Genomic DNA, 26,675 nt, shown 5'->3' on the forward strand with positions numbered 1-26,675 from the left:
AGCTGGATGTATAATATAGGACCCGTTCGTGAATTAATACTTTCCTAAAAATCATCGTAACATTACCCATCCCGAGTGCCGACATTGGGAAAGTGTAGATAGTCGGAGGTACTCAATCTAATTTGAGTCGAGAAGCCGACGATAAACCTGGTTTATGATCGGGCTCTGGATCTGAAGAAGGCTCGTCCTTGTGGACCATCAGATCATATGAACACGGGTTCGATCCTAACGTGATCGATCAGTGAATTGTACCCCACAGTTGCATTTCTTTTCCAGGATGAACATTATCAGCGTATTGTCACCACTTGCAGTGAAGCAAGTGACCTGTTGATTTAATGTGTTGTCAAACCAAGTGTTTTATTAAGTGTATTGAAATTCAGCGCGTCGGATGGCGCAATAAACTGCTCCTTCTGACAATTATTTCAAAGGAAACCATTCTCATAATCTTTTTATTGTAGTTAGCTGTTATGCCCTTTTGAAAGTTAAATGTCACTTCCTAGTCCTATCATGGAGTCCTTAAATTCATGTTTACAATTGAGCTTTCCCCACCTTTCGTTTTTATATGCCCCGTTCATCCCAGTGTTCGCTGATGCCTCTATATTTATACTTTTGATGACTTAAAAAATGAACCGACACCCCTGAGATAAATGCTAGTCTGGGATTTGGGAGGTGGATGGGTGCAATATATAACCTCACTTCTCTTCCCTTAAATATCATCTTTGTTACGGTACGAGATTCTCTCGACGATATATTCTTCATAATAAACACATATTCAAAGTAGGATCCATTTCTTCTTATTATGTAAGTAAATACGGTCATGTCTGTCGATCTGGTTTCCTCTAAAACTCGACTATGTCCTGCAATACATGTATTATTCTTAATATCTCCCAATACATAGCTGACTAAACTTTCCGTGTAGATTGATACGTTAAATCGATATACACCCATCACATATCTTAACATAACCCTATCACTACTCACTTGAGTATACTGTTACATTAGCAATCACTCGCGGTTATATGATTAGGACCTACCACTAACATTCATAATTTGGCACATAGGATTCATTTATAGGAAATATTTCACTGATATAGATTATTTTCAACAAATACTACTCATGTTTTTATACAGGAAGCATATCTCATACCTTGTCCCGTCTCTGGCAGCTGCTGGTTTCTGCTTGCTTGCTATGCCATCTCCATGTAGCTGGATTCAACCTCTGGAAACGTCTCATCTGGTTTCACGGCATGGTAGTATTGGTCCTCGTTATGGTGGCCTGGGCAATCTTCTCCCCATCAGTTTAGGCGGCTCTCATCATGTTGCAGTCGTTCATGAAAGTAGAAAACGATATGATATGGGCAGAATAAATAACTGATTTCTTCTTTTCAAACCTCTTAACACACACACACACACACACACACACACACACACACACACACACACACACACACACACACACACACACACACACACACACACACACACACACACACACACACACACACACACACACAGTGTTTTTATCTCGAAACTGCGCCTGTATATTTATTCAAATGTGGCTTATTTTATTAAATATATCCTTTCCTCTAGATAATTGGTGCTTCCAGTTATTATTTTAAATATTTTTCACTATTATAGGTCGCTTATAGCACAGTAATTCGCCCTTTCTCGTTTTCTCGCAGCGGCTTGAATATTTCTTGTCTCTAATATTTCGAATTAGAAGATACTCGATTCTCTCTACAACTTGACTTGATCTGCAGTTATGTATATCTGAATTCTTCTCAAATATTTATATATTTAATCTGCTGTTTTCTTCCTGTCCGCTGAATGATTACCTCTTCTTGCTTCTAAGTGGATGTCTTTCAATGCGATCTTTCTTTTTTAAGGTATTAAGAATGAATTGGTTTCATTTATTTTTCAAAACAATACTTCTTCAATCTTGAAACTCCTTTGCGAGGTCTCTATGACTCTACGCCTTTTAACTGTGATTGATTTGCACCTCGGCGATACTTTATGTGCGTTTGTGCTGCTTGAAGCTGCCGCGCGCCATTTTGTCCGCTCCTCTTTCGTGCGTATGATCGCCTCGAATGTAACGTTATGGTATATTACATACTGTGCCCTGACAGCAGTCCCTGTCACCATTTTGTAAATTTTAATTCTGTATCTCAATGTTGGGTTAAGCCGCGGCGAAGCAATGCAGTCGGAGATCCATGAAGGCTCCACTCAAAGGGACGTGCAAGTCCGACGAGTTGGGACACAGGTTAATTAAGTGGACTGTTATCATCGTGGCTTTTAACGTGGAATGTAATCATCATTTCTGCCTAAATTACGTGAATATTCCGCAATAAAGTATTAAGAGATCGAAGATATTGGCATATTCGACGAGACACATTGACCAACATTTAATCTTATACTAAATTAAATAACTATCCTAGTGTTCCTACGCTACTTTAAATGATAACTCCGTAAAATGTTTTATTTTATGGAAGGATCTCCCGTTTAATGACTTTAAAATAACTTTAAATGCATCAACTACATTAAAAACAAATTATTGGCAACACCAACGGATATAAAAAAGGAAAAATGTTATGTTAAATTGAAAATAAATACCTAACTTCAAGCTCTTGTTACAAATAAATACAACATCATCAATCGAAACAAAAGAGACAAAGTGTCCCTCTGCTGAAGGCTTATATGGAAAGATCAGTTATCCATCTCGCATTTTTCAAAAATAAATCACTGGGAATTATAGAATCGTCCACTTCAGAATGTTATTTCCTACCCGAATATCTCATAATATTCCGTCATTTCTCCTTTAAAAATCATCGCACTATATGTCAGTATCTGTCTATCTAGCAACTTGAAAATTACCGTTATTCTAACCATATAAAATCACCATACATGCAATAGAAATGTTTGAAAAACACAGGATCGTAACATAATGTAACATCCATCAAAATCATGTATTTAAAAGACAGACTCGATCCTCTCGTACATTCATCGGTGACCGCACCTAGATAAAAAAAACATCAAGAGACATTGCAACGTCTACAATAACCTTGACTAACTACGTTGATTCTGCGCCTCCGGATACCACTGCGACGTTTGACCTGGAATACTACATTAGCTCTAGGCGTCAACTCAAATGATCTACAAAATCCAACTAGCAAAGAAATGGTTTACTTACCATAGAAGATCATATTTCCTTTACGACATGACCTTAATATCTTTACGTTACCGATTATCTTGCGAAGATCCTAAACATCCCTTTAAAATCGTGCGCTCTGGTCAATCTTGTATTTAAATAGGATAAATGTGACGATCAACTACTAGTGTTCGTGAGTGCAACATCCTATAATATTATTCTAAAATACGGCCTCGTACCTAAATAAATTATTCATCACGACAACATCAAAATTCACGCATGACCAACATAATTCCAACCGTCAATACCATCATCAGGACCTTCACATAACATCATCATAAAATTCGCAATCCCAATGACACGTCTATAATCATCACATCTCTCTATCCACGTAAATATTTTCAAAGATCCTACCGCAACTAACACCTTATTACATCGCACAACTCGTCATGCACAGCGAGTTCACAATACTAAAGAACAATCTATTCAGGCATTTACATAAAATTACTAAATAAGTTGCCGCATTAATTCCATATCACCACAATAGTAACACACTTCTATTATCAAACGCTGTATTACCACACAAGCACATAACATTTTGAAGACCACAGAATCGCACATCGCAAAATACCGAGCTCCTCCGAGGTATTCTGAGCTACAGGTTAAAATTAACGTTCATTACCATAACACCATTACGGTACCAATAACATCCATGTCGAATAATCTTTCGTAAAACCTTGCTAGCAAACATTAAAGAAATCTTACACAACTATCGCATATTATCACAACGTAGTCTGGCTCACCACACTAGACGTAACGATCATAAATATTACAACGCAATGTCCAACAAATAACGGTCGCTTTCAAGTTAAAGTCGTTCATGTCAAAATTGACAACAAAATAAATACTACTCTACAACTACAATAAGCAATTACGTGGCGGAATATATATAAGATATTCAAGTACTCATCCTGGGTTGTTGCTCCACGACGGTGTCACCTTCCGAGTTCAGCTCTCACTCAATAACATTATCAAGTATTGTCCATCACATTTCAGATCAGATCCTTTGAGGTCCCTCTATTTTAGTTGTTCATGTTGATACGTGCACACACAGCATCTGAATAATTATCTGATGACATTTCCATATTACCTGAAACTTAGAGATATCAATTAGAACAAGGTCATACACCTTAATACAATTTTAACAGTTCAAGCGATACACTTGCCTTTCATTCAATAACAAGATATCTTGTTTTACAATATTGTATGTTTATAATATGCCAATATCTCTTTAATAACTTCTTTCAATACAATCTTTTCCCTATGAATTCTTGCTTCCGATCTTTCTGATGTGCAGATTGAGAGTGTCAACTTCTTCAGAGACAAAACAGATTCTACTACAACATAATAATTGGAGACGGTTTGCTTTTCAGAATTCTTCTCAGCTTCTAGCTCCCATATGTTTCTGACAATTGGAAACATTTGACACATAATGTAAGACGATCTCGTACAAATCAGCTGTATTAGTAAAGGAACTTATTTAATAATTGCCGCCTCGTATTTAGGTTAGTAATCGACAGTTTCCTTTCTTCATCTCGATCGTCGGATCGTGCGAGACTAGATGTACAAGGTATGGCCCTCTCATATAAATTTATTATTTACGTATTTCATGGCCCTCAGTAACATTCTGTCGCAGATATACTGCCGTTCATGCATTTCGGAAACTTTACTTGAAGAATGCGTATTATTCATATAATCCTGCCCTATGTTTCACGATATTTAGCTTTCTGCTAATATTTCCGAGATACCACGGGGTTTAGAGCTGGTTATCAATCTGCTGATATCTTCAATTCAGCGATGCCGTTCACGTAATTAGACAAATCAACTGCCCTCTAATTCATCTGGAGGTGTGATAACCGGACATAAGATTTCATTGACATTATTTCCCGACATAAACTTCCAATGTGTTCCAATCTCATCCTGACATACATTGGAAGGTTATATTCCTCCTCTACTCAAAAAATGAAATTTCGTATGAAAGGAGAAATTTCATATTCATGCCAGATCTTATCATAATTCTCTTCTTCAATGAAATCTTCTTTTATCATGTCTGAAATGAACGAAACTAACTCTGGTCTTGTGATACTGTTATTCCATATCCTGTCTTCCAATCCTGTCTGGACTTCATCATTCGTCATCTGATCCGTCGGTCAGCGAATAAACATCCCAAGCATCTCCGTTTCTTTCGTCTTCCACGATGATATTGACTTCCTCCTCTTCAACGATCGGGAAATTGTACTGTTTAAGACTTGAAGCATTGAAAATAGCAATATTGTTGGACTCCAAACTCTGTATTTTATATGCGTTATTGCCCAGTGCTTCAATAATTTTGAACGGCCCGATGTACAAATGTGCAAACTTGGAATAGAATTTTTCCGTAGGACAAGATACGGCTGGTTTTCTTACAAGAACATAGGTTCCAACCTCCAAAGGTTCTCGAAATTTCTTATGCCTTAACTTCTTGAGACGTTTTTCGGCCTGCCTTTTCATACATGCCTGAGCTTGCTTTATGTTCTCTTCGACGCTAGGACTTTCTTCGACTGGTCTAGCAATGATCTCGTTCCAGGGACGTCTTGGCTGCTCGTTCATGTGAAGAACGCTTGGAATATTGCCGATAGACTCGTGCCATGTAAAATTTATACAATCGGCTATTGTCGGTAAACAAGAAGTCCATGTCCAATGACGTTCATGGCAGAAAATCCTACAATATTTCGCAATTTCCTTCATGACCCTTTCAGCTGCATTGGATTCAGGGTGCCTTATGGAACTGAACCGGTGTTGAATGTTCATTTTCCTTAAAGCTTCCGCAAATTCGTTTGACGTAAACTGTGTTCCATGGTCCGTTATTATGCATTTTGGTTTACCCATCTTTGGTATCGTTACTCTTTCTAAACTCCTAATTATGGACTTAGAGTTGGCCTTCCTAATGGGCTGAAGTGATACAAATTTTGACATCACATCGAGGACTACCAATACAAAACGGTTTCCACGTTTACCTACGGGTAAACTCCCATACAAATCCATGGCATATACTTCCCTAGGTCGGTCTGGTATTACAGCTATCGGTGGTTGATACAATAATACGGAGTTGTATTTCACCCTCTGGCATATATCGCAGGTTTTTACTATTCTCCCGATGGTTCTCCGGAATCCAGTCCATGTGAAAGTCTCTCCTATTGTAGCCGCTAATTTATCTAGACCACCATGACCAATCATTCTATGGATGTACCATATGAGTTTACATCTTAATTTGCGTGGCACCACCACTCTTAATTTCTTCCGATCTTTGTCTATGTACTTATACAAGATGTTATTCGTCAGCACATAATCATCTATTTGATCTTCGGGTCCATCATTAGCTGACCTTCTTAGACAATACTCGATAATCTCTTTCAGAGATGAATCTTCAAGTTGCAGCTCTGGCAATCGTTTTAGGCTTTCCAAACATTCTTCATCCTCTTGAGTTATTTCGATAACCTTGACCTCCAGAGGCTCTTCTGTTGGATTTCGGCTTAGACTGTCTGCCAATACATTACTTTTACCTGGGCAGAACTCTATTCTTAAATTAAATTGCTGCGCATAAAGTGCCCATCGTGATACTCTCTCGCTGGATAATGTGGTTTTTAACACAAACGTTAGTGCTTTATGGTCCGTCCTAACAACTACCGGATACCCATACACTATTTTCCTCCACTGTTGTAATGCGTAAACAATGGCCAACATCTCAAGCTCAGTGGTCGTATACTTAAGCTCATGGTTTCTTAATTTTCTACTAACGAAGACCAAATAGTTTATATTATTCTCCCCATTACTCTCCTGATACAATACAGCTCCAACTCCAACTGCTGAGGCATCAGATTGAATGATAAACTCACGATCGAAGTCCGGATATCCAAGTTTTATACTGTTAGCTAGTAATTCCTTCGCGTTAACAAAAGCTCGATCATGACTCTCATTCCATCGCCAACGATTATTGGTCTTCAATAAATCTTGCAGGGGAGCTAATATCTCTGTATACCTTGGACAGTGGCTAGCGAAAAATCTTGTCATTCCCAAGAATTGTCGGATATGCTTAATCCTTCTGGGCTTCGGAAAGTTACATATGGCCTGTATCTTAACTGGGTTTGGTCTTATTCCAGTTCCATCAATTACATGTCCAACAAACAAGATTTCAGATTGGCAGAACTTTGACTTGGATCGATTGATTTTGAATCCAGCCTCATCTAAATTTCTTAGCAGCTGTTCCAACTTGACTACATGCTCCTCGAAAGTTGCTGTCGCCAGTACGATGTCATCAACATAAATGGTTATAAATTCTTTTACTTCCGGTTTCAAGTTCCTGTCTAAAGCTCGTACCAATGCAGCCGCAGAGTTAGAAATGCCGAATGGGAGTCTTTCAAAGATATACGTTTGATTATCAAACATGAAACCAGTAAATAGCTTGGATTTACTCTCCAGAACTATGTGGAAGTATGAGGAAGTCAAATCTAAAATCGTGAAAAATCTCTTGTTCCGAAATCCTCTTATTATCTCCTTTATTACTGGGGCTTTATCATACTCAGGAATTAATTTGGAGTTGACCTGTCTCGCATCAATGCACACGCGAATTGATCCGTTGCTTTTTCTTACCACTACCAGAGGGCTAACGAATGGTGTATGTGCTTTAGATATTATACCATTATCCATCATCTCCTGTATTACCTTCCTAGCCTCGGGCATGAATTTATCTGGTATTGGGTACGGTTTAATCTTAAACGGCCTCCAATCTTTCACTAATAACTTGTACTCAAAGTTCTTTATTGCTCCAGGCTGGCTCTTAAAAGCATTGCTATACCTTTTCAGCAGATTCTCAATTATCCCTTGCTGTTCAGAATTTCCTCCTATTCCACTGTCGATTATCTGTCCACACACAGCATCTTCTGTGTCGTATCTTTCCATTATCTTCTCGGTAACATGGGCAGCTTCATTTATTGAAATGTTCATGGTTTTCTGTAGCTCGCTCGTTTCCTTGTTTTCTATTTTAGCTGTAATGTCCAGTCCTCTTTCACCGTCACATCTGATCCTTATTTCTTCTTTCTTTAAATCAATTACTATGTTGTTTTCCCTGATAAAATCTGATCCAATAATCAAGTTATATTGGATTTTGTCCATGACTACAAATGGATGTTCCATTAAATTTCCTCCAATCTCTATTGGCAAATAAGTTTGTATCTTGCATTTCGTGACCTTGTCTGGAATTATGCCCTTGATTTTCATGTTGGCAATCGGAATTACAGGCAAGTGTGCTTTGTCTTGTAGCTCTGAGAATAGTAGTTTGGAGATGATACTTATACTTGCTCCAGTATCCAATAATGACAATACTCGAATACCCAATATTGTGACGTAAATAACGGGTAGTCCTCTCTTTAATCTTGTTCCTTCTGGTCGACCGTCTTCGTGTAGCAATTCCTCGGGTTCAAATTCCCACGATTCGATTCCTGCTATGACCCATTCGTGCTGCCTATAATTTGGGTTTAATTTACTAATTCTATTATTTGTCATTGATTCCAAAACGAAGTTTTTTTTTTTTTTTTTTCACCCCGTCATTGCCTTGATTATTCTTGTCAAATGGTGTGGCTGCGGGATTTAACGTTTTATCAGCGCTTTCTTTTCTTTGTTCTTGCTGATACAACAGACTAGTCGCGCCCACGCAATCAGCGTTCATATCTTGATTCAATATCGCTCGTTCCCATTGCTTGCATTCCTGCTGCTTTCTTAATTCGCCAAGGTACCTTTCTCTTTCCTTGTTTATCTCCTCGTCCTGTCGAATATCTGATTGTCTTGAATTTTCTCGATACCTATCTCTGCGGTATGGCCATTTATCTCTGTTTCGACTCCACCTTGTATTTCTGTAATACCTAGGATATCTCCGCTCTTCGTTTCGAGACGGTGCCCACTTCTGGCGTGTCTTGTTACTCTTCTCATCCCTATGTTCCACTCTTTTGTAGCCTTCATTCGTCCTAGGTCTATCTCCTTGACCGTGACTATTGTATCCCTGGTTTCTTTCTACACCTTCATCTCCTGCTGGCGTTACCACGTTTACCGTCGGATCGACGTGTCTTACTATGCGGCTATTAGTATATGTTGACGTGCTGTCAATTTGCCGAAGTATCGACTCTGCTTGCACGGCTGATTGAATATTTGCCGCCGTCAATAATCTCTGTATATCCGCAGGGAACTGTTTGATTATTGCTCGTACCATTTCTGTTTCCGTAGGTGGAGAATCAAGCTCCTTCAGTCGATGAAATTGCATCGTGAAATATTCGGCAAACCTACTCGGTCCTGTTAAATAATATTTCTTCGAGTATAGATCGAGTCTGATTCCTTGCTGTACGTCGATTCCCCAGAATTTATCCAAGAAAGCTTGTTTAAAGCCTGCATAATCCTCAAAAACGTAGCGAAAAGCTTTAAACCAAATGAGTGGTGCACCCTCTAGGTGTTTCTCCACTGTCTTTAACTGACGCTCTGCAGATACCTTTGTTTCCCTAAAGTATTCCTCAATCTCTCTTAGGAAACCACGAGGAGTCATACTGGATCCTATATTTCCGTTAAATTTCTTAGGTCTATCTTCATAAGTGCGTATAATGTTAACAATCTGGGTTCCACTTCCTGTATGAATTGTCCCGTTGTCATTAATATCAACGCAAAACTGAGGTATCTCAAATTGACTGTTTACTTCAGTCTTCCTTCCATCCTCAATTATCGTCTGTCGGTCGTTCAACGATGATACCAAATTCCTATTTGTTTCGTTTTCAATCCTCAGGTTCTGTACGTCCTTTTGAATAGCATTTAAGTCGTCTTTTAATCCTTTTATTTGTTGGTTCATCAAAGTTTTATTCTCTTCAGTTTCTTCCGTTATCAAATTGAACCTGTCATTGATCTGTTCTCTTGCTTGGGTTATCTCTTTCCGTACATTCTCATTGGTGATAATGACTTCATCCGATACCTTCTTGAGTTTTTCATCCCAATTATTATCAGACTCTTCCATCTTCTCCTGCATCCCGTCTACCTCTTCTTTGAGCTCTTTAAGGTCGTGGTCGACTTGAACTCGCAACTCTTGGATGCTTGACTTAAAATCATCTTTCAATTCTTCGAATTTTTCTTGAAAATTCCTCTTATTCTCAATCATCGCCGCATTTACTTCTTCTTTTAAATTTAATACTTCTCCTTGTACCTCAGCGACTTTCGATCCTAGTGATACAATCTCTTCTTGCATCACCTTCATATTTTCTTGCACCATATCGGTGATTCTGTCAAAAGTTCCTTGCATTTTCTCGTGGGATTCGTGGATTTCTGTTCTAGTATTTTTCTGTGATTCTCGAATTCTCTTTTCGGTAGTATCCTGTGATTCCTGGATTTTCTTCTCAGTATTTTCTTGTGCCTCCTGAATTTTCTTTTCTGTATTTTCTTGCGCTTCCTGAATTCTCTTTTCTGTACTTTCTTGCGATTCTCGTACCTCTTGAATTCTTTTTTCTGTACTCTCTTGCGATTCTCGTACCTCTTGAATTCTCTTTTCTGTACTCTCTTGCGATTCCTGCATTTTATTCATTTTTCCAGCGAGCTCCTCCAATAATAGTTTTACTTGAGCAAGAGACGCCATCGTAATTTCTTATATCGTTCCTTATCAAGAATATATCACTCTCAATCTCACTCTACAGTCTTTATCTAGTGTTTCCACAACACCTATACCTGTCTAGCACCTCACAAATTAGATTCAATAAATGAACGTATGGGTCTCTCCGGATCTGACCCGAAATATGACGGACATCCTACAATAAGTGACACGGAACAACCTATCGCTCAATCCGAGTTAAATGATTCATTATCCCGATTAACAAGAGCTGAAACTTTACGGAAAATCCTTCCATAATGTCATAAAATAAGACTAAGTAAAATCGTAGTACTAATTAACGGTCAAATCCTTCCAATATTACTCATAACATATATGATTAAATAAATATTTCAAACATTCTTCACCAACAATGTTATCGATTCAATGTTCTCTGATTACCAATGTCTCTTCGAGTTTTCCTTTCTTTAAGTCTACTGCCACGCGATAAGTAATTCGACTCTAGTCGTTCAGTAATAAAACAATTCAACTCTGGCCCCACAGTTGGGTGTCAAGTAAAATTATATATACCTATATGTGCCCTGACAGCAGTCCCTGTCACCATTTTGTAAATTTTAATTCTGTATCTCAATGTTGGGTTAAGCCGCGGCGAAGCAATGCAGTCGGAGATCCATGAAGGCTCCACTCAAAGGGACGTGCAAGTCCGACGAGTTGGGACACAGGTTAATTAAGTGGACTGTTATCATCGTGGCTTTTAACGTGGAATGTAATCATCATTTCTGCCTAAATTACGTGAATATTCCGCAATAAAGTATTAAGAGATCGAAGATATTGGCATATTCGACGAGACACATTGACCAACATTTAATCTTATACTAAATTAAATAACTATCCTAGTGTTCCTACGCTACTTTAAATGATAACTCCGTAAAATGTTTTATTTTATGGAAGGATCTCCCGTTTAATGACTTTAAAATAACTTTAAATGCATCAACTACATTAAAAACAAATTATTGGCAACACCAACGGATATAAAAAAGGAAAAATGTTATGTTAAATTGAAAATAAATACCTAACTTCAAGCTCTTGTTACAAATAAATACAACATCATCAATCGAAACAAAAGAGACAAAGTGTCCCTCTGCTGAAGGCTTATATGGAAAGATCAGTTATCCATCTCGCATTTTTCAAAAATAAATCACTGGGAATTATAGAATCGTCCACTTCAGAATGTTATTTCCTACCCGAATATCTCATAATATTCCGTCATTTCTCCTTTAAAAATCATCGCACTATATGTCAGTATCTGTCTATCTAGCAACTTGAAAATTACCGTTATTCTAACCATATAAAATCACCATACATGCAATAGAAATGTTTGAAAAACACAGGATCGTAACATAATGTAACATCCATCAAAATCATGTATTTAAAAGACAGACTCGATCCTCTCGTACATTCATCGGTGACCGCACCTAGATAAAAAAAACATCAAGAGACATTGCAACGTCTACAATAACCTTGACTAACTACGTTGATTCTGCGCCTCCGGATACCACTGCGACGTTTGACCTGGAATACTACATTAGCTCTAGGCGTCAACTCAAATGATCTACAAAATCCAACTAGCAAAGAAATGGTTTACTTACCATAGAAGATCATATTTCCTTTACGACATGACCTTAATATCTTTACGTTACCGATTATCTTGCGAAGATCCTAAACATCCCTTTAAAATCGTGCGCTCTGGTCAATCTTGTATTTAAATAGGATAAATGTGACGATCAACTACTAGTGTTCGTGAGTGCAACATCCTATAATATTATTCTAAAATACGGCCTCGTACCTAAATAAATTATTCATCACGACAACATCAAAATTCACGCATGACCAACATAATTCCAACCGTCAATACCATCATCAGGACCTTCACATAACATCATCATAAAATTCGCAATCCCAATGACACGTCTATAATCATCACATCTCTCTATCCACGTAAATATTTTCAAAGATCCTACCGCAACTAACACCTTATTACATCGCACAACTCGTCATGCACAGCGAGTTCACAATACTAAAGAACAATCTATTCAGGCATTTACATAAAATTACTAAATAAGTTGCCGCATTAATTCCATATCACCACAATAGTAACACACTTCTATTATCAAACGCTGTATTACCACACAAGCACATAACATTTTGAAGACCACAGAATCGCACATCGCAAAATACCGAGCTCCTCCGAGGTATTCTGAGCTACAGGTTAAAATTAACGTTCATTACCATAACACCATTACGGTACCAATAACATCCATGTCGAATAATCTTTCGTAAAACCTTGCTAGCAAACATTAAAGAAATCTTACACAACTATCGCATATTATCACAACGTAGTCTGGCTCACCACACTAGACGTAACGATCATAAATATTACAACGCAATGTCCAACAAATAACGGTCGCTTTCAAGTTAAAGTCGTTCATGTCAAAATTGACAACAAAATAAATACTACTCTACAACTACAATAAGCAATTACGTGGCGGAATATATATAAGATATTCAAGTACTCATCCTGGGTTGTTGCTCCACGACGGTGTCACCTTCCGAGTTCAGCTCTCACTCAATAACATTATCAAGTATTGTCCATCACATTTCAGATCAGATCCTTTGAGGTCCCTCTATTTTAGTTGTTCATGTTGATACGTGCACACACAGCATCTGAATAATTATCTGATGACATTTCCATATTACCTGAAACTTAGAGATATCAATTAGAACAAGGTCATACACCTTAATACAATTTTAACAGTTCAAGCGATACACTTGCCTTTCATTCAATAACAAGATATCTTGTTTTACAATATTGTATGTTTATAATATGCCAATATCTCTTTAATAACTTCTTTCAATACAATCTTTTCCCTATGAATTCTTGCTTCCGATCTTTCTGATGTGCAGATTGAGAGTGTCAACTTCTTCAGAGACAAAACAGATTCTACTACAACATAATAATTGGAGACGGTTTGCTTTTCAGAATTCTTCTCAGCTTCTAGCTCCCATATGTTTCTGACAATTGGAAACATTTGACACATAATGTAAGACGATCTCGTACAAATCAGCTGTATTAGTAAAGGAACTTATTTAATAATTGCCGCCTCGTATTTAGGTTAGTAATCGACAGTTTCCTTTCTTCATCTCGATCGTCGGATCGTGCGAGACTAGATGTACAAGGTATGGCCCTCTCATATAAATTTATTATTTACGTATTTCATGGCCCTCAGTAACATTCTGTCGCAGATATACTGCCGTTCATGCATTTCGGAAACTTTACTTGAAGAATGCGTATTATTCATATAATCCTGCCCTATGTTTCACGATATTTAGCTTTCTGCTAATATTTCCGAGATACCACGGGGTTTAGAGCTGGTTATCAATCTGCTGATATCTTCAATTCAGCGATGCCGTTCACGTAATTAGACAAATCAACTGCCCTCTAATTCATCTGGAGGTGTGATAACCGGACATAAGATTTCATTGACATTATTTCCCGACATAAACTTCCAATGTGTTCCAATCTCATCCTGACATACATTGGAAGGTTATAATACTAAGTTACTGATCTGCCTTTAGGTGGGTGATTCCCTATCACTTATTTACCCAGTCATTTCTTAAGTGATTTAAAACATTTGGAAATTGCTTGATGATTTCCATTCCGATCCCTGATTCCTCTTCCTAAAATCGAACATTTGTCAGTAGCGGCATTCCGGCCCCTAATTGAATTCACATTAGTAAAGATCAACCTAAAGTAATTTCAGTGTTGCTTGAAATTACTCTATATACAGTATGGAAGTTATAATTTATTTATTTTAATTTTCTAGCCCACATAGGACTACTTTAGTCAAGTTTATGGAGGTTTTTCTTCTTTTTGTCAGCCCAACACTGTTTCATCCTTTCTGAACATAATTTTCTTTCTGCTGCTGGAATCACTCTTCCTATTCTCTGCTTGTTGATTTTCATCTGTAGTCTAATGTGTTTATTTTTCAATGTCTTGGGTGTATTTGTATTGTATTTAAAAATGTATATTGTACACTGACTGACAGTGACAATGCAACACCAAGGAGGAGTGTTTCGAAAGGGATGAAAGTTGGGGAAAAAACAGAGACGGCACGGATGAATAATTGATGTTTATTTCAACCCGATATGCAGGTTACACAATGCGCACGGCATCGACTCAGTAGGATGTAGGACCACCGCGAGCGGCGATGTACGCAGAAACACGTCGAGGTACAGAGTCAATAAGAGTGCGGATGGTGTCCTGAGCGATGGTGATGGTTCTCCATTCTCCGTCAACCATTTGCGACAGTTGGTCGTCCGTACGAGGCTGGGGCAGAGTTTGCAAACGGCGTCCAATGAGATCCCACACGTGTTCGATTGGTGAGAGATCCGGAGAGTACGCTGGCCACGGAAGCATCTGTACACCTCGTAGAGCCTGTTGGGAGATGCGAGCAGTGTGTGGGCGGGCATTATCCTGCTGAAACAGAGCATTGGGCAGCCCCTGAAGGTACGGGAGTGCCACCGGCCGCAGCACATGCTGCACGTAGCGGTGGGCATTTAACGTGCCTTGAATACGCACTAGAGGTGACGTGGAATCATACGCAATAGCGCCCCAAACCATGATGCCGCGTTGTCTAGCGGTAGGGCGCTCCACAGTTACTGCCGGATTTGACCTTTCTCCACGCCGACGCCACACTCGTCTGCGGTGACTATCACTGACAGAACAGAAGCGTGACTCATCGGAGAACACGACGTTCCGCCATTCCCTCATCCAAGTCGCTCTAGCCCGGCACCATGCCAGGCGTGCACGTCTATGCTGTGGAGTCAATGGTAGTCTTCTGAGCGGACGCCGGGAGTGCAGGCCTCCTTCAACCAATCGACGGGAAATTGTTCTGGTCGATATTGGAACAGCCAAGGTGTCTTGCACATGCTGAAGAATGGCGGTTGACGTGGCGTGCGGGGCTGCCACCGCTTGGCGGCGGATGCGCCGATCCTCGCGTGCTGACGTCACTCGGGCTGCGCCTGGACCCCTCGCACGTGCCACATGTCCCTGCGCCAACCATCTTCGCCACAGGCGCTGCACCGTGGACACATCCCTATGGGTACCGGCTGCGATTTGATGAAGCGACCAACCTGCCCTTCTCAGCCCGATCACCATACCCCTCGTAAAGTCGTCTGTCTGCTGGAAATGCCTCCGTTGACGGCGGCCTGGCATTCTTAGCTATACACGTGTCCTGTGGCACACGACAACACGTTCTACAATGACTGTCGGCTGAGAAATCACGGTACGAAGTGGGCCCTTCGCCAACGCCGTGTCCCATTTATCGTTCGCTACGTGCGCAGCACAGCGGCGCATTTCACATCATGAGCATACCTCAGTGACGTCAGTCTACCCTGCAATTGGCATAAAGTTCTGACCACTCCTTCTTGGTGTTGCATTTGCTCTGTCAGTCAGTGTAATACCGTATGTAATTCTCTCATGTCTTCTTTAAGTTCTGTGATCCATCTAATTTTATTTTTACTCTTACTCTTCCATAATTTTTCTACTGATTCTTTTTCCTGGTGACCGTATTAGATTATATAGATATATGTTGATTTCCGTACCGTATTAGATGCGCTAAGAATGATATTTGTTTCTTTTTTATTGTACTAGTCACAGGTTCTATTTCTTTAGAAACTGTTTCACTAGAAGCTAGTCTCCAGACTCCATTTAACTTGGTAATTTTTATTTAAACAGGTCCTCACTATTCTCCTTTCTAACTTGAGTACTCTAGCTATTGCAACTGTGTTTGTTGTTTTCAATAATGTTTCGCCTGCATATGTAATTTGTGGCTGGGTGACTGTTTTGTAGTGTTTCAAATTGGTTGTTATTGAGAGACACTTTTATTATACGTATTCTTGGTAACATGTTGTGCTGTAACCAGTTTATCTATTCTATTTTGCCATGCTGGTTTCTTGTTCAAGTTATGTGTTATTATTTCATCTAAATTTTTAAATTTTTCTACAATTTTTATTTCTTGGACTCCCAGCTTAATTTTGTTTGCAAGCGGAAATTGAGTTAGCATAATTTCCGTTTTTTCAAATGAAATTTTCAAACCAATATTTTGAACTATTTCTTGTGAAGATTTTATTTGTTGTTTTGTTTCATGAATATCTTGGAGAGTTACCTCATCAGCAAACCCTAGACAGTTCAAATGTATGTTATCCTTCCGGGTCCTAATAATGTTTTTTCTCTTTCCTTTTTTTGAGTTGTTCTTGTACCATTCCCTCATAACGTACTCTAGTTAAAAATAAGAGGTGACATTCCGGACAATCCGTCACCCTGTCTTAAGCCAGGTGTTACCAAGAATACTTCAGGAAGTTCTCCTCTGAACGTAATTTTATAAATTGTATTCCTTAGAGTAAGGTCAATCAATTTGATTAGCTTTGGGTGAAGTCCGAAATGTCTTAAAATTTGTAATAATGATGGTCTGTGGGTGGAGTCATAAGCTTTCTTAAAATCTATAAATGTTATTGAAAAGGGCTTGTTTTGTTTTCTGTAATATTCCATGACTAGCTTCAAAGTTTTTGTTTCTTCAGAGTAGCTTCTCCAAGGTCTGAAGTCTCCCTGGTATTCACCTAATTCTTGATCAAGTAGTTCTTTAATCCGATTATATAGTATCTTAGACCTTGTAAAAGTCAAGACCAATGTTACAATGCAATACTTATACCATTTTGAGGAATAGGCCACCATAATCATTAAGGCGTGAAGACTAAATGGTCTAATATCTCGGTTAGCTGGTTCGAGTCCTGCTGGTTGAAAAAATTCACCATCAGAATGTTGGCTGGCAGGAGAGGAGAGGTGGTGGTAGGTATAATTTCCAATCACTAGACTGCATGCCAAAAGCCTGGATTCAATTAAAAACCTCTCTGCAGTGCTCATATGGAGCGAGGGCTTATGATGTACTTGATGGTGATTTGTCCATCGGATGGAGACGTAAAGCCTTAAGTAGACCCCTTTGTGCTATTCAACAGGAGTAGCCTATTTGTCAGCACCAGATTTCACCCTCTCACTTCCTATCATTTCATCTCATTAACTGTCGTGTAAAAACTTTCTTCGAAGATTAATCTCACTTCATATTCGACCATGTACAGAAACAGGCTAAGGGTTGGACGTATACATAATTTTGTGGAATCATTCCACGTTCACTTTGTCATTAATATTAATCTGTCACTTATAACAAGACATTATTTAAGTATAGAATATAGTTCTTCCTTTGAACTTCACTGCACAATACTTAATTTTTACAAATACTTCTAATGAAAGCACTGTGGAGATTCAACAAGAAGAACTTGGCATATAAACTAACTATGAATACTTACAACAAGAAGAATATCTCGATCAATGCAAAACTCAGACACTACCAGACAGATTTGCCCAGAGGCTTTATATGCAGCTGAAAGCTTGAACCTAATAGAAACAGGATTGGTCAAGAAGTTGGAACTAGTAGAGAGAAAGATTCTAAGGAAAATACTGGGACCCCAAAGAACAGCGGATGGATCATATAGAAAGAAAGGAAACCAATAATTAAGTTTCAAGATGCAAAAGATTTCAGATACCATCCGGAAGAGGAAAGCCATGTTCTTCAGGCATACTAACATCATGACTGAACAAAAATAGCCTGGTTATAAGCACCTAAAAAACAAAATACATGATATTTCATAAACTAACACAAATGATCAATACCTGTAATGTAATGAAAATTGGCAATGAGCCCATTGAAAGAGTAAAGCAGTTTTCATATTTAGGCCTGGCTTTAGATAATAACTTAAGTTAGAATGAGCATATCTTAAATTTTAAGAAAAAATTAATAGTGTAATAGGAGTACTAAAAAGATTGAAAGACTAAGGAATAAACAACCAACACTTAAGAAATATATATACCTCCCTCATACATTCACACCTTATGCACATGAATATAATATGGGGAAATTGTACACAGGAAGCTATAAAGGGACTAGAAGTACTCCAAAAGAGAGCTTTAAAAATTATGTATGGATATGATTTACTAAAACAATCTGTGGAAGTTTTTCAGGAAACAAACATATTACCAGTACAATTCCAGATTAAATACTCTCAAGCTTTATTTATGTTCAGGTATAAAAAAATATAATTTCTGTTAATACAGAACTATGATACAGCAAAGACATTCACACCGATAACACAAGATCAGCAAACCAGTTTTACAGAGATTCCACTAACACTACCAAATATGGTGTTAAAAGCATTTCTTATTCAGCAAGCACAGCCTTTAACAAATCAATACGTTTGTGTACCTATTTTTCCACCTAAGTTTAGTTTATTTTTAATATCTTCTTTTTTCATGTAAAATAATGATATGATGTATATCAATAATTGTAAAATATTCCTTGTTATATATGTAGGCCTATGCCTTATCTGTTAACTGAAACTAAAAGCTGCCAAGCTCTGATTGTAAAGAGCAGTCCCTCCTTGAGCCACTAGCTCACTGGGACATTCTATTACCAATGAATGAATGAATAAATAAATAAATAAATAAATAAATAAATAAATAAATAAATAAATAAATAAATAAATAAATAAATAAATAAATAAATAATGAACCCGGGAAAACTGGCCAATCAGATAATAAGATTTTTTGAGATCAGGAAAACTACAGTGCGCTGGTACCAGGAGGTGAAGAAGGACCTGGAATGGAAATCAGCAGCAGGGATGCTTACAAGTCGAGGATCAAGGCCACGAAGAGGTTTCAAGGAAAAGTTAGACCCCGTACTCAAGCGCCATAGACAGAAGAAAGGAGGAGATTGCAGAGTGAAAGGATGAAGGAGCACTGGACGAGGATTCAAGCCCAGAAACAGATGAAGCTGAATTCGAATTAACATTGTCCATTTTCGGCCAAAATGATAGAAGAAGAAAGAAAGCACATTGGGACAGGGTAGAAAGATATTGTATTTACAATGGAGAAGATGCAAGTGATGGCTTAAAATGTACCACTACTTCCCTCTTGGCTATGTCAATGAATCAGACTACCATATGAGGTAGCAATGTGATTCTGAATCCCTCAGTAGATCTTGAAATAGAGATGTTTTTTGATACAAACACGTTTTTGCCAAACATAAACTTTAATTTGTTGTAATGGCAAGTAAGCGTAAATAAGCACCTATACATCATGGCTTTGGGAGGAGTTTCTTGCTGCTGCAGGCGACTGACAAGCAGAAAGTTCTAGCAATACAGTACTTGACCCTTAAACACCATCTTCCTATTAGCCAGCATTAGTGGCTCCATGTGAACATAATACAGAAAGAAAACTGCCCCAAGTTGGAAAGTAAGTTTCACAACATAACTGTGATTAACCCTACGCGGGAGGAAGCATTTTATGTCTGTACGCGGACCAAAAATACGGCAAATTAAAAGTCATACAGAATTATCCAACACTAGCTACAAACATACATACGGTATGTACGTACTGTAAAATTAATTACTTTCCTTGAATATTGAATGTAGGCCTACTCCATCGCAGAGGTCCACAGGATATTTTAGAATTTTTTCGCAGCAGCATGTTAGTGCAAAAAAAAGTATAGGAATCTCCACAAAAAACTTAATTTGCCAGTCAAAGCCCTTATATCAGATAGTATTGGAGATGACGAATCTTTGTTTCTACAGATTCTAGTTGGAGTTTTTGCCTGTTGTTTTCATTTGTTTCCCTAAATCACTGTTTTCTGGTGAATTATGTCAAAATTTCGGTATAAAAAATAGTGAAAAGTACTATGGAGGCTCAGTCTCCATGTCAAAATATGAATGTAAAATTGATCCTTGATTAATATATAGGCCTATATATATATAATAACGTGTCCTGACTAACTGATTCATCATCGCCGACCCAAAACTACTGGACATAAAGAAATGAAATTTGGGGGATACATTCATATTAAGATGTAAGTGATCTCTAAGGGAAGATTTTTGGACATTCTGTCGCTAAGGGGGTGAAAATGGAGGTTAATTATTAAAATGAGGATACCTATATCTCAAAAACTTAAAAGGTTACACACGTAAAAATTGGTATTTGGAATCCCTTTTAAAAATAAAGAAATACGTTTTTCGTTTTCGGAAATTCCCATTAAGGGGGATGAAAAAATGGGGAAAGGGGTTGAACACCTTTTATGAGGAGACTTATATCTCAAAAACTGAAGATGTTACAGACATGAACATTGAAATTTGGAATCCCTTTTTAAAATAAAGAAACACGTATTTTTGCGTTTTCGGTTAAACCGATGAATAGGGGGGTGAAGAGGAACGACAATCGGGGTGAATTTTTAAAAAGACTATATGTGCAAATTATCTCAGACACATAATATATTACAGATTTGAAAAAAAACTGGTATTTGGAATTTCCTGTAAATGTAAAGAAACATAAGTAATTTTTTCGGAAATTTCAATTAAGGGGACCTGGAAAAGTGGGTGAATGTTTAAAATTAGCATATCTACAGTTTATCGCAAAAACATAACATGTTACAGACGTGAAAATTGGTATTCGGAATCTCCTTTAAAAATAAGGAAACACGTATTCTTTGGTTTTAGGGAAGAATCCTTAAGGGGGGGGGGTGAAAGAATTGAAAAATTAGTTGAATTATTTGTAAGGGAATATATATATATATATCCAAAAATTCTAAAGATGTTACCACCGTGAAAACTGGTATTTGGAATCTCCTTTAAAATAAGGAAACATGCACTTTGGTTGGGGAAATCAACTTGGCAGGGGGGATGAAAACGGAGACGAATTCCTTTGACGATGATACATATATCTTGAAAACCGAAGATGTTATAGTCGTGATAATTCGTATTTGGAAGCTCTTTTGAAGAAACGGGTACTGTTTTTTTTTGGAAAATTCACTTGAGTGGGGAATGTGAAAGGAAGTAAAAAAATTGAATTCTTTTTCTGGAGAAACTTATATATAAAAACTGAAGGTTACAGGTGTGGAAATTGGAATTTGGAACCTCTTTAAAAAATAAAGAAACATGCAATTTTTGGGTGGGGGAAACCAATTTAACGAGCGGGGGTGGAGTGAAAAAAGGAGTTGAATTCTTTTCATGAGGATACTTATATCTCAAAACTAAAGATGTTGCAGACGTGAAAATTAGTATTTGGATTCTCCTTTAAAAATAAAGAAACATGCATTTTGGGGGGAAATTCACTTGGGGCGGGGGCGGTGATATAGGAGTTTAATTCATTTTAATGAGGATACATATGTCTCAAAACTGAAGATGTTACATTCGTGATAATTGGCATTTGGAAGCTCCTTTATAAATAAAGAAAGAAGTATTTTTGGTTTTCGGAAAATTCACTTAAGGGGGGAGGGTGAAAGTGGTGGCGGTGGTGATTATTGTTTCAAGAGGAAGTACAACTAGGCAACCATCCTCTATATAACACTAATCAGGGAGAAAAATGGAAGGGGTCCGACACTTCGAAAAATGAAGGTATCGGCCAAAGGAAGACAAGGGTCACGAAGGGCCTGAAAATGAAAGACTCCTTAGCCCTCGCAAACCTAATAGCGTCGGGGTCGGAAAAGAACAAGAGTTGACCAACAGAGGTCGGATATGATAGATGAAAGTGAGGAGTCTGGCACAAGGAAGTGGAACCAATACCAGGACTCAGCTAAGGGCCCCGTGGTCGCCAACCCACGCTCCAAAGTTCAGAGCCCCTGGGGCCCCTTTTAGTCACCTCTTACGACAGGCAGGGGATACCGTGGGCGTTATTCTACCGCCCCCACCCACAGGGGAAGGAGGGTGAAAGGAAGTGAAAAATATTTAATCCTTTTTATGGGAAACTTATATCCAAAAAAACTTATGGTTACGCACGTGAAAATTTGTATTTTTAATCTCCTTTAAGAATAAAGAAACAAGCATTTTAACGCGCTGGGGTGAAATAGGAGTTGAATTCTTTTTATGAGAATACTTATGTCTCAAAGACTGAAGATGTTAGAGGCATGAACATTTGTATTTGGAGTCTCCTTTCCAAAGTAAAGAAACGCGTGTTCTTTTGTCTTCGGAAAATCCACTTAAGGGGGTGAATGAATTGAAAAATTAGTTGATTTCTTTGTATGAGGATACTTATATCTCAAAAACAAAAGGTGTTAATGACGTAAAAATTGGTATTTGGAGTCTCCTTCAAAAATAAAGAAACACGCACGTTTGGGCAGGGGGAATCAATTTAACAGGTAGGAAGAGGAGGGGTGAAAAGGAGCAGAATGACTTTTATGAGTATACTTATATCTCAAAAACTGAAGGTGTTACAGACGTGAAAATTAGAATTTGGAATCTCCTTTAAAAATAAAGAAGCATGCATTTGTTTTTTTTTTCTTTCGGAAATTTGACGTAAGGGGCGAGGGGTTGAAAATAACTACATAAGGATTTGAAATAATACGTTTATGAGGGTACATTATCTTAAAAACTGAAGCTGTTACAGACGTGAAAGTTGGTATTTTGAATTTCCTTTCAAAATAAAGAAACGCGAAATTTTTGTTTTCCGAAAGTCCGCTTAAGGCGGGAGAGTGGTGGAAAGAAGTGAAGAACATAACGTTGAATTAGTCTTATGAGTATACATTTATCTCAGAAACTGAAGGTGTTACAGACGTATAGTATGCGCACTTTTTAGTGATAGATTTTTGTACTCGTTGGAGAAGTAAGAAGGGTTCCGTTAATACTGCCAACTGAATGGAAATGAAATCTGAATTGAATCGATAATATGATCGATCGATATGAATTTTATAAGCCTTTATTATTTTAAGCAAACAACTGTGTCACACACACAATATATAATACTATATAACATTTCCCGTTGCGAAACGTGTTCCTAGCATGAATTCTGTAGTTTGGCTTTGCTGTGTAAACAACAATAGTACGAGTACTTAAAGTGTACGCCAGATGTCGCACAGCGATGATAAGCGATTCTTAGTTTGTGTTTCAAAGGTTGCCAAAACGAATCTCGAAGATAACCGAAGTCGACCACTTCAGCACTAGGGTGTAAATCTATCACTAAAAAGTGCGCAGATAGTACAGACATGAATACTGGTATTTGGAATCTCCTTTAAAAATAATGAAACGCTTATGTTTTGTTTTCGGAAAATCCAGTTAAGGGGCTGAAAAGAATTGAAAAAGCGGGTGAATTTTTAAGATGAGTACCGGAATATCTACATTATTTATCAAAACTTAACATGTTAGAGATAAGAAACTTGGCATTTGGAAAATCCTTTAAAAATACAGGAACATGTACCTTTTTGTTTTCGGAAAAGGCACTTAACGGGGGATGAAAAGAAGTGAAAAATAGTTGAATTATTTTTATGAGGATACTTATATCTTAAAAACTGAAGATTTTACAGACGTATTTGGAATCTATGTATTTTTGTTTTCGGAAAATATACTTAGATGGGGTGGGTTGGAATGACTGATCAAGGGGTTGAGTTCTTTTCATGGGGATTGTACCGGAAGGTACACCTCTACGCCGCGCATTCAAAATTAGCGCCTAAAAGAACTCCTCTTTTGGTAAAACAGTGAAACTGAAACTACACCAACTTGGAACTTTAATCAGAAGATGTCACCACCTAATATTGAGTAATTTTGTTATTGTGCAGTTTCCTAACCTGAGTGAATTTCTACTTGTTTTGTTTGACATTCATCAAGAAGTTTGAACATTCTCCCATAGATGACACTACCAAAAACTATGATCACGTACCCTGGTGCAAAGTGTAAGAAGTTATAATTTAAAGAAGTTTTATATTTATAGGTGTTTATAACTGAATGATGTTCATTTATTTTTGGGTTGGCAATTCTTCCTTTTCTTCCGCCAGTTTTGAATCTAGCCAATCCCTAATTTTTGTAATTAATTTCCAACCAATCCCGCATTTCTTCTTCACTTTGGATTTAACCAATAAAATTGAGAGGGTGTGGCTGGTTTATTCCTGAATGATCTCGAACCTTCCCTGAGGGTTTATAAACTGCGGCTTTTCACGTCTCTTGGACAATTGATCGACATCTTACTGAGTGTGTGTATCAAAGTAGGAGGCGGGCGGCCTCTTTCTTCGGTCAGCAGTACATCTACAAGGTAATGGCCACATAACATCTTTCTTTCTTTCTTGCTAACTACGCAGTTTAACCCGAGGGAAAGGTCCCAATCGTTAACTATGTAACCTTATTTTCTAAAAATGTAACTTTCTGCCGACAAATGTAAAAACTTCATAAACCTTTAACTGTAAATCGGGGAGAGGGAATGATGTACCCTCTCGAGCTCCCCTTCATCTTGGTTTGAGGTGACTACGTAATATAATTTCTATACGTGTCACCTCAGTAGTTTGGGAACAGCACCTGTTTCATCAGCCTAGAGCCCCTTAATTTTTTGTGTTCATATCTAGGAGTGCAAGTATACGCCTCCATTCATTTTGTGGTTCGGGCCATTAATTTAACCTGTTATTCTTATTCCACGAAGGCCCAGTAGGTTGGGTATTTAATACCCCTGTAAAAGTATGTTCAATTTAGTAAATGGTGGTTTGAGAGACCAGAGAGTGATGTAATGTTGCCTTGAGTAGGCAGTAAGAAACTGAGAGCCTGTTAGCTCTTTTTCAAGTTCTGTAATTGTAACGAGTGCCTCTGGAAGGCTACATAATGTATTTTGGGAGCAAGTGCTCCATGAATTAGGGGGATTTCTGCCCTTGAATACATTTGTGCTCTTTGCAAATTTGAGCTGAGAGCTCAAGAATCGTAAAGCGAGGGGCTTGAAGCCCAGGACTTGTAGAATTCGCTATATGGTATTTTCCTTGACTTGTTTCTAAATGGCTAATTGTACCTGTTACGTTGTTATTTGTTAATTTTTTAAATTCTAAAGAAATATAACCTTTGTTAAAGTTTTAAATTAACTTTGGTATTGTAGATAGACCCATTCACCCCGGCACCTTCTTTAACCCCTCTGCGTTCCACAGATACCCCGGAACAGGGATAATTATGTATATCTCAAAAACGGAAGATGTTACAGATGTGGGAATAGGTATTTGGGATCTCCTTTAAAAATAGAGCAACATGTATTTATTTCTTCTACTTGAGAGAACACTGTTCCTCACATGTACAGTTCTATGTCGCATGGACGCCTTAGCCCAAAAAGGTAATACCACTAACATGGTTTACAAAGAATTCATGGGGTAAATGAAACTCAATTTTTGGGTGAATTTTTATACTTTAGGAATTTTCAGATATCCTAGTACAATGACGAGGAACGATTAATTTGAACAAATTACGAAATCCACGCGAGCGAAGCTATGGGTAATTGCCAGTATTATACATCAGAATGGTACTTGAAGGTCCTAGCTCTATGTTACTCATGTCAGTCCTTTCATCAGCTGTTCCGTTCTCCAGGGCACTTGAGTCGCTCTTGTACTGAGAAGTCTTGGAATGGTACATGCAGCTCACCTCCATTGGGGGTGTGCCTGAAAAGAGCTGCACCACCTTGGGTATGAGGACATGGCTTTACATACTTAACATCAAGTCATGTAGTTTTTAATATATTATTTCGCTGAAGATGGCTCAAAATAAGCCGAAACATGTTGGATTAAAATCACTCCATCAAAAGATGGATACATGTATTGAACAGTAGGACGTAACAAAAGCTTTTCTGTTGTAATATAAAAGGGTCCAACTATTAAAAATAATGCAATTCAATCCTTCAGATGAAGTTTTTGTTCTATTCATGGGGTAAATGAAACTCAATTTTTGGGTGAATTTTTATACTTTAGGAATTTT

General features: G+C 38.0%; 1 protein-coding gene across 4 annotated transcripts in view; it reads left to right on the forward strand.

The window, feature by feature from the left end:
• LOC137498921 (glutathione S-transferase 1-like) overlaps positions 1-26,675 on the forward strand; it is a 124,851-nt gene that overhangs the window by 25,688 nt on the left and 72,488 nt on the right. The gene's annotated exons all lie outside the window — the stretch shown is intronic.

Source organism: Anabrus simplex, chromosome 3 (genome assembly GCF_040414725.1).
Source record: "Anabrus simplex isolate iqAnaSimp1 chromosome 3, ASM4041472v1, whole genome shotgun sequence".
Lineage (NCBI taxonomy): Eukaryota > Metazoa > Arthropoda > Insecta > Orthoptera > Tettigoniidae > Anabrus > Anabrus simplex.